At 33.7% G+C, this 6,535-nt stretch overlaps 1 protein-coding gene across 8 annotated transcripts in view; it reads right to left on the bottom strand.

Annotated features, from left to right (window-relative positions):
* Mgat4c (MGAT4 family member C) overlaps positions 1-6,535 on the bottom strand; it is a 713,319-nt gene that overhangs the window by 79,499 nt on the left and 627,285 nt on the right. The window lies entirely within an intron of this gene.

Below are 6,535 nucleotides of genomic sequence, written 5' to 3'. Positions count from 1 at the left end.
CGTATGTATTTTCAGTATTGCTGTAGACAAACATCTACATGACTGTTCAAGTGATTGTTGTTTTCTATCAAACAATTTTTATAGTACTCATTTTTATTGTTATAGTATTTTATAAATTTTAAAGAATATGACAAAAAAGATATAGTAGGTATTGAAGTGGGCTCTCTGGCGGGAGCTGGAGTACAAAAGGAAACAAGAATGTGACTTAATTCTATTTACTTAAAATATGTTTTTAAATGTTAACAAATTCAGATAAATTGAAATCATGTAACTTTTCTCATCATAATGCAATAAAACTTAAAACAAACAAACAAACAAACAAAACCCAAAAGGTTAATATTTTCTGTAAGGCCTATCTTTCCTATATCTTACTTGCTTTAATATCGTAGTGAAATTTTGTAATATATTTTAGTTAGCCAAATAGATTAATTAGTACATAGAAATGTTTGGAAGAGATAAATTCTAAAATTAACAATAGAACTAGAAATTATGCCATGTCTCCTTGTCATGGTTCCATATACTCCAATTCAGTATTTATCACAGGTATTTCATACTTAGTAATGAATAAAACTAAAGTACATTTAAGCGTCTTTCATTCACTGAAAATTAGTCTATCATTTCTCTTATTAAGAGTAATTTTTAGTCAATTCATTTAAAATATTCTCCTACAATGGAAAACTCCAGGTCCATATCAAATGAGAACTAATGTCTGCCTTGAAGTGCATGCATTATCCATCCCCATTATAGCATCTTTGCCTGGAAACATTATTGTGTTTTTAAATAGGTAAAATTTGTTTTCCAAGGTAATTCTAATAAAATTTGGTAAGATTAAAGTAAGGTTGTTCATTTTGTATTTTCTCTAAAGAAAGGAACATCTACCTGAATTAGACTTTGTGTTGGTACAGTTCTTTTCTGTATTTTCCAAATACCTCTGTGTGTGTGTGTGTGTGTGTGTGTGTGTGTGTGTGTGTGTGTGTGCATGTGTATGTATCCTAGGAGAAGCAATACAATTCATAAGCTCTTTGTAGGCACCAGTTCTACTTATCTATATTCAATGCATTGTGTGGGTGTGGCCCTCAGCAATGGCCTCACTGTCAGTGTGTACAAGGCAATCCACTGTCTTGTCATCAGACTGGGTGTTTAGTGATTTCTTTGGGACCCTCTTGGCTAACAGCTCAATCAAATACAAGCCAGTTCTGGAACTGAAAACCTTGTTTGATGGCAAGAGATGGTCAATTGACACTCTGTCTCTCCCATTATAAAGATATCTCATTAGGGTCACCTTCTTATATTTTAATTAAATTGCTACTGCTCCAGTTTTCTATACCACTTCTCAAATGCACATCAATTCCAGTAGTTTTCACACCTATGCTCTAGTATCTTTGGTGAAAGGAGATATACTTCAGGCTACCAAATGAGGAACATAAATACCAACACAGCCATAAAATTTTGCCCTATAATCAGTCTTACCTGCAATAGGCACAAGTAGCACAGAATGTATGAGAGTAGCCAGTCTGTACTGGTTTGACTAAGACCCACTTCATGAGATGAAAACCCTACCCAACACTGCTTGGGTGACCAAGGGCAGCAGACAAGGTAACCCAGAGACCTAGGGTAAAACCAAATTCTACTGACCTAAAAAAAAAGTAACAATAAAATGATTCTAAATGATACTTTACTACACGTAGAGTTTACTGCCTTATTCATTCATCATCAGAGAAACTTCTTCTGCAGACAGAAAGATATTAAGAAACTCACAATCAGATATTGTCAGAAAAAAAAGGAGAGTCCTTGATATTCACAGCACTAAATAGATAGTGACACAAAATTCCTTCCTTCAGAGTTCAGAAGAGGAGACAGAAAGAGCATAGCACCCAGAAAGAATGTAGTAGGAAATCAGGAGAGTAAGGTGCATATGAACTCAGAGACTGAAGCAGCGAGCATAGGACCTACAACGGTCTACACCAGGTCATTTTCACATATACAAGAGCTTTCAGTTTAGTATTCTTTATGAAATACTTGAGCATGTGAATGAGTTGGACTCTGGCTCTTGCATCTTCTATTTGGGCTTTCTTACTTCTCTTTAATTTCCTTTTCCAGCCTCCGTGTAATAGTGTTGGTTTTATCTTATAGAAGCCTATTCTTTTCAAAATGAGAGAAAGGAAAGGGCTGCATCCTAAGGTTAGTATAGGTGTGGAGGAACTGGGAGGAGTAGAGAGGGGAAATTTTATCAAGATGCATTATATGTGAAAAATCTATTTTCAATAAAAGGAAATGAAGAAATAAAAAGAATGCATAAGCTAGAGTTTTGTGTTTGCTACAAGAAAAATACTACTATGAGAAAGCTAAAATTATTTGTATGGTCCTCTATTTCTCCTTCTCTATATCTCCTTTAGAGATGTGGGGATGGGGTAGGGTTATTTTCTGAGTTTAAATACTGGGGCATGATCAGTGTGATGTAATGTTAAGATTGCTGTTTTGTTTTGTTTCTGAATCATTTATGCAGCTACAGACTGCATAAATGTGTGTGTGTGTGTGCATGTATATGTATCCTAGGAGAAGCAATATAATTCAGTGACATTTTAACTTAGTTTTCCCCACACCATGTGGTCTCTGTCACAAAGTTCTCCACACCTAAATTGTATTTCTACAGTTAAATACAGTTTTGATTTATGCTTTGTGCATAATATTTTGCTATATTCAAATTTGTAGCATGCATTTCTTAATTTTTTCTGAATAAATGCAAATTAATCACACTTATGTGAAGTATATGTGAAATCTATATAAGGTATATAATTTTTAGATAAATAAGTTATCCATAAACATCTTTGTAGAAAAGTGAATGCATACATATATTAAGAAGAGGGATGATCCCATTAATTGATTACCTGATATCAAGTGTAACAGTGTAATGATTTACATACAAGCAACAATACACAAGTTTGGCAGGTTATATTTATATATTGTTGTGTGAATTTACACATATATACATGCATATAATAGTAATAATAATCAAATCAAAAGGAGCATTGAATTTGAGAGGCAGCCAACATAGGAGAGGATGATGGAGAAGAAAGAGGAAGTTTTGAAAAGATAAAATGGGAGAGATATATTTATATTTTAATTTTAAAATACATAAACACTAAAATGCTGCAATCAATGAGACATGTTTTCATTAGAATCATTCATAAAGTAGTCTAACTATTATTAAAATACAACTATTCTAATAAATTTTATATCAGGTATAAATTCTAGCACAGTTGTACCTGAATTATCTAAGTCTTTAGAAATATTTTCGTAGGCAAACAATCTACTTATTCATAACTTGTGTTACAACTGTTCTTATACATGCTTAGGGAAACATATAACTTATCAGAGTTCACAATTAATATCTAACTTTTCATGTCTTTAAAGATAAATTTTGCTGTTCTTTGTTTTCATTATTTTTACTTTTCTTATATACCACCTTTTAGAGATTATTCTTAGCTATTCAATTGTTTGGCTGAGTCACGTGTCTTTGAATTTAAATATTTCTTGTCATTTGTGCTTTAGTGTTATCAGTATCGCATTCAAACTAAGGGTTTAAATGTAAGTTTTTCCTTTCAATAATTTACAGTGTCTATTATTATGAGTACTTTGTTTTCTTCTATGTGATTCTTAATTTTATTTGTGTCATTTTCAAAAGGTGGAATTTATATACATGTATTATAATTTCCTTGTGGACAAAGACATGGTTAAATATTGTAATTGTTCTATTAGGTTTAAACAGCAGTATTTTATGTTGGACATGTTATGATTATTGAGTTTTCATTTTATTATTATGCATAAAAGAGCTAAAATAAATTTTAAAATATATTGATTATTAATCATTATTCAAACACCATTTCCAAAACTGGTAAGAATTTTCATGTTTCTGGCCCCAGAACTATGTAATCTGATATTAAGATCACTGTAATACACACCGATGTCCCCTCCGATCCTTCTCTGATTTTGTTCCTTTTACTTCTAATAACCAACATTCAACTCTTAGCATCTGTAAACAAAATTTCTGAAAAGTTTTAAAAATATGGTAATTATTTTGATGTATACTATATCTGTGCAATTATCTTGCTCTCTACTATTCTTTTTTATATATCTAAATAACAGAGAAAGATAAATAGGTTGGCTTAAGATTATATTTAATTTTCATCTCAGGGCATCAGTTCAAGTGATGTAAATCATATTTCGACATGTAGGTAAATCTGCTCAAATAAAAGGTTGTAAATGCTGTTTATGTGTCTTTCCAGACTCAGTGATCTGCAAGGGTGCTAATTCAACTGTTGAGTTTCAATAGAGAAAAGAGGAAGGTGAAAGATATGCTATTTCTAGATAATTGCCACATAGATAATTGTATGGCTTTCCTTAAGATGCTTGCATCTGCTGCAAACTACACTGTCAAAAGTTAGATATTTTCATTTGTGTTGTGAAGACAGCTACTTACCTGGAAGGGTACTTTTGTTAGGGCTGATATTTGCATTCATCTCTCAACTATAATGTAGAAAATATTTTCTCTGATTTTATTTCTGGCAATACTCAAATCTTTCTATCTACTGTCCTTAAAATCTCTAAAATATCCATCATTTGGTCAGATATCATGATATGATCATTACTTCAAGATATTTGGTCTTTATTTAATGCAATAGGGAAAACTGACTATTAAATGTTCATGAATTTGGCTTAGACATGTTTTGTAATATGGGAAAAGTATATGTGAATATTGATGATTTGCTGTTGTTCTTTAGTTACCTAGAGGCTAATTCTCATAGTTGAAGTCAAATGGGGACAAAACCTTTTTCCCTGTTATAATGATGGAATGAAAAATCTAAGATGTGTTCTGAATTTCAACAGGACCTGAAGTATGTGTTCCATTATGTTGTTGTGACCACATAGCTGAAAGAACAATTAAGAGAAGAATTTCTTTGGTTCACAGGCTGAGGTGATAAAAGTTCGTTCATCTTTACATGAAAGGTGAAATGTGGTTCATCATGGCGGGTGCAAAAGACTGGGACTCATAGAGGACATGCTCAGATGGGATATAAAGAATACTGGTGGTCAGCCTTTTGTATCTGTCCTGCATTTTATTCTTCCATCAAGTATTCAGGGTCACAGGTAGCACCACTCAAATCTGGGTGAGTGTTTTAAGCTTAGCTAATTCTCTCTAGAATCACTTTCACAGACACAAAAAATTTGTATCTTGTAGGTATTTCTTTCTCTATTGTTTTATTTTGAAATTTATTCTTCTTGCATACATTACATCCCAACAACAGTTTCCCTTCCTCCACTCCCTTGAGTCTCTGACACAAAAACTTCCTCTCTTCTGTAGATCCTCTTTTCTACTTCTCTTTAGAACAGAGAAGGGCGCTCAGGGATATCAGTCAAATACTGCATGACAAATCTAATAAGTTTAGGCAAAACCCCACACATTAAGGCTGTGGTGGGACAACCCAGTAATAGGAAAAAGATCCAAAATCAGGCAAAGTATTAGATATATCCGCACTCACACTGTTAGAAATCCTGCAAGAACACCAAGCTACTTAAATGCAAAGGACCTAGCACAGACACATACCTGCTTTGTGATTACCGCTTGAGTCTCTGAGACCTTCTCAGTAGACTATAAGCTCTACTTAGTTGAATCTGTGGGCTCTGTTCTCCCGGGGTTCTGGACCTCTCTATAGCTGGTCACACCAACAAGTAATATAAATGATCACATGTCTATTGCCTTGCAACATGAGATCCAAACCTGTCACTTTAAGCGATAAAATTCCACTCTTGGCTCCTAAATTCTCACAAGCATCTCAAAGGACAAATATATTTTATGTACCTCTCAGAGTTTCCAAAGTCTTAACATTGCCAACACTGTTCAAAATTAGATTCTCTTCTGAACTTAATGCAATCATTAAGTAAGAAGTACTATAAAAGAAAGTAAGCTTCGCACACCTAACGTACGGTGCTAGAGAACAAACATTCCTTGTCCAAAATAATGACTTTAGAGGATGGAAAGAAAATGCTGGACCAGAGAAAGATAGTAACACAGCAGGGGAAATGCTCTCTCATATGTGTCCATGTCTTATGTATTGCAACCCTGGGAGCATCATTTGGTTTCCACTATTCAGGCTTGAGTAGCCCACAGCACATTCAACTTCTCTATTTCACCAATTATATTATGCACCCCCACTTTCTGTGTTAGCCATCCCCAAGTCCTCTAATGATGAAAATTCTGAGTTCATAGGCTTCATGTTGAGAGCTTCAGATATTATGAAGTTTAGGTCTCAGTGCATGTAAGCAGCTTTGCCACACACTGTGTGGCCTCAGTGGCTTTCTGCAATCTTGGCATGAACTTCAGGGGTACTGGAACTCTTGTACAATTATTGACTGTCAATTTAGCACCATATAGATGCTACTGTTTATTTGTTCTATAAGTTTGTGCCTATAGAGGCATTTGTAAAATTTGCTCTGTAAACCTATTAAAAAAGAAGTCCCCAGACTTAAAAAAAAC

Source organism: Mastomys coucha, unplaced genomic scaffold (assembly GCF_008632895.1).
Source record: "Mastomys coucha isolate ucsf_1 unplaced genomic scaffold, UCSF_Mcou_1 pScaffold4, whole genome shotgun sequence".
In the NCBI taxonomy this organism is placed as follows: domain Eukaryota; kingdom Metazoa; phylum Chordata; class Mammalia; order Rodentia; family Muridae; genus Mastomys; species Mastomys coucha.
Note: the sequence above shows the minus strand (reverse complement) of the source record. Positions and strands in the feature narration are given on the sequence as shown.